The sequence below is a fragment of the Globicephala melas genome, chromosome 10, assembly GCF_963455315.2.
Source record: "Globicephala melas chromosome 10, mGloMel1.2, whole genome shotgun sequence".
NCBI classification, from domain to species: Eukaryota; Metazoa; Chordata; class Mammalia; order Artiodactyla; family Delphinidae; genus Globicephala; species Globicephala melas.
This window is the reverse complement of record NC_083323.1, coordinates 33,306,230-33,320,159: the sequence shown is the minus strand read 5'-3', so window position 1 is coordinate 33,320,159 and position 13,930 is coordinate 33,306,230. Positions and strand designations below refer to the sequence as shown.

At 33.8% G+C, this 13,930-nt stretch overlaps 1 protein-coding gene across 4 annotated transcripts in view; it reads right to left on the bottom strand.

Moving 5' to 3' along the window:
• Positions 1-13,930, bottom strand: part of MGAT4C (MGAT4 family member C) — a 611,229-nt gene that overhangs the window by 25,257 nt on the left and 572,042 nt on the right. Inside the window, exon 7 of one of the 4 annotated variants that reach the window (XM_060305864.1) lies at positions 3,985-4,051. The exons of the other annotated variants lie outside the window; for them this stretch is intronic. The gene's annotated coding sequence lies outside the window, so the exon portion shown is untranslated. The remainder of the gene's footprint in view (positions 1-3,984; positions 4,052-13,930) is intronic. 4 annotated transcript variants of the gene reach the window in all.

Here is a 13,930-nt window from a genome sequence, read left to right as displayed (position 1 = left end):
CCTTGAAAGCTGTTTTAAGCTGCAGTGAGGAAAAAAGGAATAATGATGGTGATAACTAACTCATTCAGAGGGCTGTGAAATATAATTTATTTAATCTTCCACAAAACTCATGAGGTAGATAAGAATATATTTATGATTATTCTCACATTACAAATAAGGGAACTGAAGATTAGATAGATTAAGTGATGTGTCCAGGTAGAGTATCGAGCAATTATGCTATGCAGATATGATACACGACAGGTTTTCTTTCTAAATCTCTAACTTTTTATACATTCCAGTCTACTCAAAGAGTTTATCTGAGAGATGTAAAAATTAGGCGCTTCCAAATCAAGTTAAAATTTGGTTAAAGCAATACTACTGAAAAACATTAATGATCATATTTTTGTCACTAATACATAAGATGACTATTTTTCCCCAAAGGAATTGTGCAAACATTTATGCACAATTACTGGTATAGTATAAAAGATTATAAGATGTTGTCTCAGTAAAATTGCCACACATTTTTGTACGCTAATGGATCAGGTAAACTTTAACTTGAATTCAGTAATACGAACTACCGATTTGAGTAGATACGTATGATATATGCATATATATATTTTATTTAAATAATATGCTGTATTAGAATAGTGATTGCCTTTCTCTTTAAGTAAGAATTGTTTTTATTAAGCTTGTTATTAAATTCTAAAATCAGAATGAATAAGTAAGTCTGTTATACATAATTCATTACCTATTTATTTATCCTTTCTTTCAAACACAGAGTTCACAGTAAGTACCAGGGATCTATGCTAGGCACAATGACTGTAATTTCATATCCAGCTTAACTGGAACAGAGAAAAACAAAACAAAATAAAACCTTACAGAGGGAAGTACAATAAAAACATACAATGTGGTTAGAAATACTTTCCTGATAGCTGTTATCAGGAATTTTTAGAAACATCATTAAGTGATTATTTAGTCTGTGTTGCCCTAGATGTTAAATATTGTTTTTGTTCTTTCAACATTTATTGAAGCTTCACTATGCACATGACATTGTTCTAAAAAGAAAATATTAATATGCCCATATTTTTGCACTGCTGTTTAGTGCAAAGGAAGGTAGATGTGCCAAAATTCGATCCAAAAAGTGTTACACGTACGACTTCAGAAATGTGCACAAATTACAGTAGAAACACAAAATAGGGAAAGAAGGGAGTTGTGCTGTTTACTTGGGAGTGGATGTCTTCAGGAAATATACCATAGAAGAGCTGACAGAGACAGGGAGCAAGATAAGGGTGGGGAAGTTTCCAGAAAAGGGTACAGCAGAAAGCAGCTTGTAGAGTGTAACATTTGTAACATTTCTGTTTTATGAAGTTTTCTTAAAATCTTCCTACCACCTAAGCAGAAATAGTACAAATTAATACACTACAAAGATCTTGACAAATAAAATGAGCAGGCTGGTTTCAGACTTTTATTCCATAATAATTTTATTAAAAAGGAAGATAATGAGAAAATATCTTGGGACTTTTGAAGAAAAATGCCATTATCCTGTAACTGCAGTTCACAAAAGTTATTTTCCAGGGGCGAAATACATTATTTTATTCTGATATGTAAGGTCTTAGAAAATAAAACACTTAAGTATTTTTCTTTTTAAAAATCCTTAAATATTACTCAGCCATAAAAAGAAACGAAATTGAGTTATTCGTAGTGAGGTGGATGGACCTAGAGTCGGTCATACAGAGTGAAGTAAGTCAGAAAGAGAAAAACAAATACCATATGCTAACATATATATATGGAATCTAAAAAAAAAAAAATGGTCATGAAGAACCTAGGAGCAAGACAGGAATAAAGACGCAGACTTACTAGAGAATGGACTTGAGGACATGGGGAAGGGGAAGGGTAAGCTGTGACAAAGTGAGAGAATGGCATGGACATATATACACTACCAAATGTAAAATAGATAGTGGGAATATCTAGCATAGCACATAGCACAGGGAGATCAGCTTGGTGCTTTTTGACCACCTAGAGGGGTGGGATAGAGAGGGTGGGAGGGAGGGAGATGCAAGAGGGAAGAGATATGGGGACATATGTATATGTATAACTGATTCATTTTGTTATAAAGCAGAAACTAACACACCATTGTAAAGCAAATATACTCCAATAAAGATGCTAAAAAAAATCCTTAAATATATCCACTAAGTCATTTTAGAGATAAATTAAGAACCAACAATGGAGAGACATGGTGGAAAACGACTGCAGTTCTTCTTTTACTTAATTTTGGTTCCAAATTCAAGAAACCAATAGGACTTAGGTATACTCATGTTGATTTTGAACCTAAGAAGTGAAGTTGAATTTTATGTTAAGTACTACAAAGCTCAGTTCCTCTTTTGTACCTCTGAATTTTCTAGAATCAAGAAATATGTTTATAAAACTGTACCCAATGTTCAAACAGAATACATTACTCATTGTTTATAGCCACTTGAAGCAGTAACTGGATTTTTTCAGTTCATGAACTTGCTTACGATGGCTATAACATTAACATAGTTTGGAGTTTACAAGCGTAATTGCCAACAAATTTTGGTTTTTGTTTATTCCCATCAGAAAGGTAGTTGTACTGGGTAACTTAAAAGTCACTTCCATGTCAAGAAACTTGAGGAGTGAATTTTTTTCTGTACCTTAAAAACTCTTCCTGAATGAAAATGTCCTATATCATGTGTCAATAAATCACCTCTTATCTTGTATGATATTATCTTGCATCTAAGATCTGTAAATATTCTTATATATTTACTATTCTTAAATACACATAAAATTTTAACTAAGTAAAAATGCATAGAGAAAAAGATTAAAGAACTACAACGAAATATTAATATTAGTTGTATGCACTTCATACAAGTATGGATGGTTGTTACTTTCTTTATATTCTTCTGTATTTCCCAGTTTTGTTAGTAGGCATATATATATATATATATTTAATTTATTTTATTTTAATTTATTTATTTATTTATTTTTTTAACATCTTTATTGGGGTATAATTGCTTTACAATGGTGTGTTAGTTTCTGCTTTATAACAAAGTGAATCAGTTATACATATACATATGTTCCCATATGTCTTCCCTCTTGCGTCTCCCTCCCTCCCACCCTCCCTATCCCACCCCTCCAGGCTGTCACAAAGCACTGAGCCAATATCAGTAGGCATATATTTAAAACAATATATTTGTAAAAAAAAAACACCTAAAATTCTACATATATTTTAAAAATTATGCAAAAAAGTGTGAAGCAAAAATACTAGAAAGAATTAGTTCTAAAGGTAAGGGTTGTATGTATTCTGAGCCTAGGAGTGTTTCAATTCTTCTTTCTCTTTTCATATGTTATAATATTACTGCTCATATATGGATTTTATGGACAGTATAATTTTCATTTTTAAAAAGACTCATAACTGTAGTCCAATACCTAAATGGACAACTTAAGACATAAATTTCTATATCATACAGATTGATAAATAATTTCAGGTTGACTAAAAGGTGCTAATTCAGATATAAGAAGACAAATATCACTAACTATCCTACAACCTGCTCTTGGTGAAATTGAAATAGTCGTTTCCACAGTTAAATGCTCTAATGGGAAGCCTGTAAGTATCTGTGGCCTAGGAATATTTCTAGCTATAGTATAATTGACATTTTAAAAAATGTATTTTTAAAGTCTCAATTCCCTTTATTCACCTTGTTGTCAGAAGTCTTAAAAATTTCTAATATACCAGTTTATTTTTTTTCAATTCCCAGGCTCTTAAGGTTAGGATTAAGCCTAATAATATTAACAGTTGTATGACAATCTTGGTTCATTTGGTTTACTTGCACATAGAAACAGAATCAAGACTTTGTCTTTTCCCGTTGGTTACTGATTTCTTAAAGTAGATCATCAAGTGATATTTTTTTAAAGAAGTAAATGAATTTAAAGATAGACATATTAACCTAGATTCATTATCAGTTCCTTAAACATAATTTTTATACCAACCTTTCAGTCTCTCCTCTTTTTCATTCTCCCATGGTATGAATTACTTTATTGATTAGGAAGCTATGGCCTGAATGAATAATGAAAATCCACAATGAAAACTCATTTTAGAAAGAAATTAATAATTTCAACAGTGAAAACCAATTTTCCCATGTTCAATCTGGTCATCTACTTTGCATTATTTCCCACATGTACCCGAAAATCACTGATCATGGAACTGTGCAGATAATCAAATAAAATGAAAGAATTACATAAAATATGTTTCTTCAAGGCTAATATGTAGCTCTCTCATACTAAAATAGTTATATTTCTATATTCAGAAGCTAAAGATATTATTAGAGATTAAACAGTTTTGAAAATGTATTCATTATTGAAAAATTCATACAATAATATTTTCATATGTTGTTTTAGGAATTATAATTTATTGAGGAAACAGGTTATTAATATAAAGCTATGAAAAAGCACTAAGAAAATTCTAAATTTCAGGGGAACTTATTATATGATAGGCACTGTGCTACAGGATTTTCTACATGCATTATCTATTTTAATCCTCCTAAGACTCCAATAAGTGGATACCATGGTATTCATTTTTCAATGAAGAAAAAATGAGGCTTTGGGGAACACTTAGTAAACTTGTCCACGGTCACATCGTTGTTGAGATTCAAGCCAAAGGCCTGACTTTATATACTATGCTCTTAAATATTATACTATCTTGTCTCTCTTCATATAGTGAAAGTAATTAATTATCAACTCGATTCTAACGCTTAGCTTTCCTGTACAAAAAAAGTATATATTCGTATGAAAAAAATATATCCATACATATATTTCACCTGCCAAACTGGCCCATGGTAGTGAATGACAATGATTAATTAGGAGGAATACTGTTCTGCAGTTATGATGGCATGTTTATGTAAACAGTCCTGAAATCTCATGTTTTTGCTAATATAAAAATAAAAACAAATTTGTTGTAATAAACAGAGGAAGGGTCCAAGTCTTATTCATAAGGAGTGGGGACAGAAAGAGGACCTATAGTACTTTCATTTTTAAATGACACAAGTAATGCAATGATACATATAATTAGAAACAGTGAATGTCCTCCTCCAACACACCCCTAAATTCCTATTAGAGATAACCAGTTCCCTCCATAATTTAAGTTTCCAGAGCCTTTTCTACACACACACACACACACACACACACGCAAACACACACACACACACATATGCACCTTCTTAAAATAACACACATACACTGAGTCACATTGTATGTGTTATGTCTTTTTTTCTCTTCATGTATGTTGGAAATTTTTCCATGTCAGTACAAATAGGGTACTTTATTCTTTTAAATAGCTGAACAGTCTAGTTGAAACACCTAATTATTTTACCCTTGCCATATAAATATATATGCTAGTTGTTTCCAAATTTTCTCTATTACAAAAAATGGTACAGTAAAAATTATTGTCATACATTTTTGTGCATAATTTTTGGTAATAATCTTATAAGTGAAATTTCTGGGTCAAAGGGTAGGTGTGTTTACGGTAGATACTGCCAACTTCCTTTAACCTTGTAATATATTCCTGTGTATTAAATGTAACATAGTTAGAACCAGTTCTGTGTTTATTGTCAGCATTTCAAATAGATCTCCCTGCCTCCCAATAAATTTAAGCAGATCTGAGAGACTGCTGTCGACAGCTTAGTTAAATAAGCTTTCTAAGCTCTTCCAATCTGTGTGATTATAATTCTTCCAGAGCCAGAGACGTTACTGAAAGGGGTCCTTTTTAATTAAGGTAGCAACAACAATGCATTTGTGTATCGTACCATTTGCTAAGTAGACAGTGATATCCACAGAAAATGTGCCTACTTCAATCTGCATTGGATTTGGTTTCTAAAGTCATTATTAAACTGCTCTCAGTATATTATGAAAAAATATGTTCACATTCTTAAAAGAAAAATAGAAACAAAATAAAGACATAATGAAACACTGGTAGGAAACCTTCAGGAAAAAGAGGATTTTAACTTTGACGCTACACCTCACAAACAAACTGACCATATAACATCACACCAGAAGGTGAAAAGGGCTGCAAAGAAGCTCCGCAGAAGCATTTTCATTGGTATTTTTCTGGCTTATGGTCCCTTTGATAGCTAAGCATTAAAATAAGACTTTTTCTGTCTTCCTTGTATCCTCAAAAACAATGGCCAATGACTAAGTTAAAATATCCTAGGAAGAAGCATTAAAGATCATTGGAAATGTTTGTATTTTCCAAAAATTTTCTTTTTATTACATTTTTATGTTGAAAATCACTAGTTTTTCATTTGTTCCTCATTGGTTATTCTGATATTTAATATTTAATTAATTACTTAAGTCAAATTTTATAGTGTATAGGTTTTCCATGAAATTCATATGATGAAAAACATTAACTGAGAATGTATGTCATTACAGACTATGCTTTCTTTTTTTAATAAATTTATGTTTTTGGCTGCATTGAGTGTTGCTGCGCGTGGGTTTCTCTAGTTGTGGTGAGCAGGGGCTACTCTTCATTGTGGTGTGCAGGCTTCTCATTGCGGTGGCTTCTCTTGTTGTGGAGCACGGGCTCTAGGCACGCGGGATTCAGTAGTTATGGCTCGTGGCCTTTAGAGCGCAGGCTCAGTAGTTGTGGTGCACGGGCTTAGCTGCTCCGAGGCATGTGGGATCTTCCCAGACCAGGCTCAAACCCGTGTCCCCTGCATTGGCAGGCGGATTCTTAACCACTGCGCCACCAGGGAAGCCCCAGACTACACATTTTAACTGTTTTCTATCTGGTTAAGAATTCTGGTCCATGTCTTGGCTATTGTAAATAGTGCTGCTATGAACATAGGGGTGCATGTGTCTTTTTGAATTATAGTTTTGTCCAGATATATGCCCAGGAGTGGGATTGCTGGATCATAAGGTAATTCTATTTTTAGGTTTCTTTTTTAATGTAAAAGAAGATGTGATATATATGCATATATATATCACATATATGATATATATATTATATATAATGGAATACTAAACTGACATAAAAAAGAATGAAATAATGCCATTTGTAATAACATGGAAGGAACTAGAGACTATCATACTAAGTGAAGGAAGTCAGAAGGAGAAAGACAAACACCGTATGATATCACTTATATGTGGAATCTAAAATATGGTGCAAATGAACTCACCTAAGAAACAGAAATAGACTCACGGACGTAGAGAAAAGACTTGTGGTTTTAAGGAGGAGGGGAGTAAGGGAGGAATGGATTGGGAGTTTCAATAGTGTGTATAAAGTAATTTTAAAATGGTAATAAGAAGAGAATGGTAATAAGAAGATTCTTAGGTACAAATAAACATTGACATTAATATACAAAAATAAGAAAGAATTCTGGTCCAATGGAACCAACTTTAGTGTCCATCAACAGATGAATGGATAAAGAGGTTGTGGAATACATATATAAGGGAATATTATTCAGTCATAAAATATGAGGAACTTTGGTCATTTGCGACAACATGAATGGGTATTTAAGGCATTATGCTAAGGAAAATAAATCAAACAGAGAAAGATAAATACTGTATCTAAAAACACAAACAAATAAAATCCAAAACAAGACAAAAAGCACAAGCTCATAGAAAAAGGGATCAGATTTATGGTTACCGGAGGCAGGGGCTGGGGAGATGGAGAATAGGATAAAGGTGGTTAAAAGGTACAAACTTCCACTTACAAGAGTAATAAGTACTAGGGAAGTAATGTACAGCATGATAACTATAGTTAACACTGCTGTATGATATACAGGAAAGCTGTTAAGAGTAATCCTAAAAGTTCTCAAAACAAGGAAAAAATTTTTCTTATTTTGTTTTCTCTTTTTATTGTATACATATGATGGATTCTAACTAAACTAATAGCTGTAGTTATTTCACAGTATGTGTAAGTCAAACCATTACGCTGTACACCTTAAACTTATATAGTGATATATGTCAATTATAGCTAAGTCAAACTGAAAAATACTTAAAAGAAAAAGAATTCTGGTATCATATTAAAATATTCTGGTTAATGAAAAATTAACCATTTCAGCTATTAGTGAAAAATTTGGAATTTATGTGAATACATGTAACACTGAAACTATGTTAAACATAACAATATTTCATGATTCATAAAACAGTTCAGGATCTTTCAATGCCCCAATCATCATTATAGTTTTTACTATAATTTTTCAGGGGTTTGACTAATTCTATCATTCACCTCACTTTGCTAAGCTTATCTTTGAAATAATAGTTTAGTCTTTAATACACATTCATTTTTCCTAGAAAAATATTATACATGTGCAGTAATAACTCATCAATATAAAATATTGTAGATACTAATGGCTTATAATCAATATAATATTTGATTTTATATATTATCCATTGACCTAAGGTATTTAAATTTTCCAGCCTTCGAAAGCTAGTGTATCTAGTCCAGAAGGCATTAAACACATGCTGTTAAAACTGTTCCATCAACAGTCATCTCTAAAGAACGTCTTGCAATTTTCATAGCCCTTTTCCACACTCCCTTTTATAGTCTTTCTTAAAACAAATTTGGCCATGTCACTCCCAAGCATGAGACATTCCATTATTCCATTTGCTGATAGCACAGAGTTCAAATTCTTTTGCATGTCATTGAAAGTTCCTGTCACCTTCTCTGGCTGTAGTAGTTGACAGCATTCCATCTTAACATCCTGTGCTACGTCTATTCAAATATTCCCTACTCCCCACCTCAGCAGCTCAAGTGACGCTCCCCCTATGAAACATTACCTGATTTTTCCCTCCTTTAGGTAGAAGTAGTCAGTACTATCTTTGGGCCATCTGTGCAACTGATGTAACTTATCCATCATATCACCTTCAACACTTCATTGCAAGGATTTCTTTACACAATATTTTTTTCTAACAAACTGTGGGTTCCTTCAAGTCAAGGAAACTGTCTTTATATTCACTTTAGTATTTAGAAAAATGTATACCTCAGAAACATTCCCCGCCATTTTTGATGGATTCTTAACTGATGAATTTACCATTTGAGAATGCAGACAAAAACATCTCTAATTAAAATTTGAGAAACTCTTAGTAGAACTCCAAGGAGTATGTTTCTAACTATAAGACACTATTTTACTGTTCATTTTGCTATTTTGTATACAAAAGTGTGGGTGGGAGTTTGATCCTGCTGGGAGATTCTGGGGGTTGGGAGTTAAGATCACTGCATTAAAACAAAAGCTGTGGTGAAGGAAATAAGAAGGAAAAATCCATATTATAGCTAAAAAATGGCCAAAGATTTCTTATTGCAAATTTATCTGTATTTTCACTTAACATGTAATTATTGTGAACTTTTATTATTATTATACCTTGGATCATTCACACTGGTGTACCAAACACTATATTTTCAATTTTCTGATTATTGTCTGTAGCATTTAATATAGTGATAGCCATATGACTGGCACTTACAAAAGACATTTGAAAGACTGAAAGAAGTAGTAAAATGCCTGATGCTTTTTAATGGACAGTGATATAAACAGTAGAGGCAGATAATATCTAGATTTATATATAAGCAGCACACTGAGCTTTTAGTAAGGGCCAGGCTGTGTTAAGAATTTTATGTGCTGTAATTCACCTAATCTTCACAATAAACTTGTAAGATAGGCACCATTATTTTGTCATTTTACACATGTGGAAACAAATTTATTGAGATTACATGACTTTCTTAAAGATATATCACCTAGAAGTGATAAAGGTAGGAAGGACTCAACTCAGAGGAAGTTGATTTCAGAGCCCACAGTCATAACCACATGCATTCTTTCTACTTTGAACTTGGGATGAGAGGAGTTTTCTGGTTATTTCAGCATAGAATACCATATAATAAAAGTTTTATTTTGTACATTTTTGAGATCGAAGATTAATTTAGAAAAGGACAAATGAGTAAAAATCAGAAAATAGGTTTAATAAATTAGTTCCTAAATGCAGAGGCACAGGGAAATCACTCTAAATGGAATCTTGACAAGGGATTAGTAATGGAGCAACCATTTTACATAAGGGTGTGCCTTTTGAAATCAAATTACATAAATGGGAAAATAAGGTCTATTAGTTCTTGAAGATTATCTCTATTTTTATTGGAATAACTAGATGTCTCTAGGGTAAGTCTGTAAATACATAAGGGAACAGATCAATTGGATTAAAAAAAATCAAAGTTCCAGTACAAATTGATTTTTTTTTATTTTCAGAGAATTTTAAAACATTGTAAAACCAGTTTGAACAATCCAAAGCTTCAGTATATTATTTTGTTCTATATCCATAGTTTTTTTTATGAAGTAGTCTCTGCTGTATGGTATTTCTTTAAAATCATTGCTTTTTTGTAATTTAATTTGAAAATGTTCAGTGTTATACACATAAAATCTCTCTAAATGTAAGACCTCTTTTACGATATACTCACTTATTTGCAATATAGTCAAATTTTAATATCAGAATTATATTTCTAGAAAGTGATCTTACGAATCATATAGTTGAGTATTTTTATTTGATAAGGTTAGGTGAAGAATTACAATGATCTGTGTTTTGTGTATCCATTCCCTCGGGTGTTACATCACATTCTTTTTAAATTTTTCATTTATTAATTTGTCACATGGATAAACCATGAAGATGCAAATATGAATATAATATTTTCCCTCAAAAAGCTTAGAGTCTCTTAATAAAGAGTCTTAAATTCTAATTGAATATCAAATTACACTCAGCTTAATAAGTACCTCTGTTTAGCAGAGCTAGAAAGGAAGAACACTGCTCCTACATAAGGGACCCTGTAAATACAAGTTAGCCAAACCACTCAAGGTTTGCTACTTGCATCTGAGAGGTGATACAGTCAAATAAAAGTAAAGATGGGAAGCAGAAGGGGATTTCCTTGTCATAATCTTACTGTGAGTTAGTCATGGAGTTACAGGTAGTATTTTCTTCAAAATATATATTATTTTCTACAACAAAATTGTCATGAACATGTTCAGTAGGTGTCAGCATTCTGCTGGGGGTTGGAGACAGAGAGTTGCATAACCAAGACACATTTTTTTCTATCCTACTGCAGCATACCATTCTATAGAAGCCAATTTCCAGAGCCTACCATCTCTACCTGGATATACAGACATTTGTAACTCTACATGTTCTAAATCAAATTCGTTTTCTGCCCTTCTCCTCAACTCTCCTTATATGTGCTCTTGGGCCTGCTGTCTTATTTTGGCTAATGACAACACAATGCCTCTGCATTGCTGCGGGGGGAAAAAATCTCAGCATCATTCCTAACTCTTCCTCTGTTGCCCTCACTTATGACACACACCATCCCACATGTAGTAAGTGATCAAGTCTGTCAATTCTATCTCAGAAATGTCTCTGATAATTTTTGCTAATCTTTTTTTACCATTTTTTTCCGGACTCTCCTGCCCCCTCCAGAATGTAAGTCCCTTGAGAGCAAGGACTTTAACTGTGTTATTCACTGTAGTACCCCTAGTTCTAGAAGAGTTCCTGGCACATAGTAAGCCCTCAAATGTTTGTTCAATGATCAAATTAAGTCCTAATTCCAAAATAACATAACAACAACTAATATTTTTGGAGGATCACTATCTGCCAGGCACAGGGATGGTGCTTTGTAAAAATTTTATATTTAATCCTCAAAATTAGAATAGATTGGCACAACAAGGTTGGTTGGACTCAGAGGCCCATGTTGGTAGCTACAGGGTTTTACTCAGTTGCCCTACTACAATATTATGATTTATAAGAAATATATATTTGGTCTTTGTTCACAGTTCCAGGCTCAAAGCTCCCTAAACATTTGGCGTTTCCTAAGTGCTGAAAGCTTAAAGGTGTCTCTTATTTACGTTAATAAGGTGACTTGGGAATGCACTAAGGATGGGGGCTGGTTGCCAGGAGAACCAGCCATGTGATTAGAAATTTGGAAATTTCAGTCCTACCCCCAGACCTCCTGAGAGATGAGAGGGGCTGGAGGTTGAATCAGTTGCCAATGGCCAATGATTTAATCAATCAAGCCTTTGTAATGAAGCCTTCATAATAACCCAAAAGGATGGCGTTCAGAGAGCTTCCATCTGGCTGGTGAACATGCTGGGAGAACAGCACATCTGGAGAGGGTATGGAAACTCTGTGTCCTTTCCTCATACCTTGCTCTATGTATCTCTTCCATCTGGCTGTTCCCGAATTATATCCCTTTTTAATAAACTTATCTACTAAGTATGATGTTTTTCTGAGTACTGTGAGCCACTTTAGCAGATTAATCAATCCTGGGAAGGGGTCTTGGGAACCTTTGATTTACAGCCAATCGGTTAGAAGCACAGGTAACAACCTGGGCTTGCAACTGGCATCTGAAGTGGAGTGGGGGGAGGGGGGTGGCAGGGCAGTCTTGTAGGACTGAGCCCTTAACCTGTGGGATCTGATGCTATCTCCCAGAAGACAGTGTCAGAATTGAGTTGAATTCTTGACACTCTGCTGGTATCTGTGAATTGCTTGATATTGTGTGGAAAGCACACCCCTAGCCTACCCTTCCCCCACACACAAACTTTGGAGTTGGGTCCAGGAGTCTAAAAGACTTACCAAAATCTACTCATTTCTACAGTTCATCTACCATGTTATTAGCATTATCTCTCTAAAGATTCATTACAATTCTGTTTTCTTACTTAAAACCTTTCAATGATTTATACCTCCTTGTCATTGCATGTTAGGTGCATTGTAACTTGACTTCAGCCTGTAGGTCTAGTCTACTTTTCAGGGATTCCTTTCTAACAATTAATATTATAGCTACGAGGGCCTATTCACTTCCTAAATTATGCCATTTACCTTATCATGTGTGTGTTTGCTTCTATTGTTTTCTGTGCCTCAAATTACTTTCTCCTTGTCTGCTTAATTAACTCCAATTCACCCTTAAAACTCAGCCTCAAGTCTCATCCTCATTTGCTTGAAAGAGATAACGTGGCAGCTAGATACATCGGAATTTGCATCCTGGATTTCCTACTTACTGATTGTGTGATTTTAGGCAAGGCCTTAATCCTCAGGTTCTTCATTTTAAAACTGGCACATTAACACCTGACTTCAAGGGTTATTTCTTTGACTACAGGAGATAACAAAGCAACTAGAGGTTGGTACGCACCTCCCAAAAAGTCTATCAGATCAATTCTGTATCCCAACATCATCAGTTGAATAAACTGCTCCCATTTAGTTCACATTTCTATTTCAAAACTTGTAGCAATTATATCTGTTTATATTTCCAAATCTAACCATCTGCCAGTCACCAAGTAGACTGTAAATAAATAAATCTTGAATTTATTGCTGACTGAGATATAACCACGTGTAATCAAAGTATACTATACTTTCTTAAGCCAAATGTAATTTGTGGAGGTTGTTTTTATTATTCTTTACTGCTAGTAATAAAGAGGTGATGGATTCTGTGCTTACATAAGCTTTCTACACCTTTTACATCAATAGTCCCACACAGTTTTATCTGTTCAGCATTAGAATCAAACAATGAATTAAATAGAATGACTCAGATTAGAAAAGGTCTCCAGCCTTATCAAGCTTTGTCATAGTTTAAGGCAAATGTAAATGTCAGTGTCAGGTCAGAAAAGATAGAGTTGAAAATTAGGGTGAGTCATGGGAAAGAAAGACAATGCACAGACAGTTGGAGGGCGGGACTGGATCTGCTATCACACATGAGAAAAGCTATAACGGAAACACTGCTGATCCAGTGCTGATTTTAGTATGCTTTGTAAATAGTTTATTTAAATACATACAAACTGCTTTTCAATTCCTTGGGCAGAGGTACGGCCTGGTAAAAACTAGTAGAGTCTTCTCCCAGTGTGATAACCCCAAATTTCCCTTCTGCTTCTTGTGGCAGGTATCGTTTCCTGCTTTGCAAAGTGTCAGGAGGCTGGGTCCCCCAAAA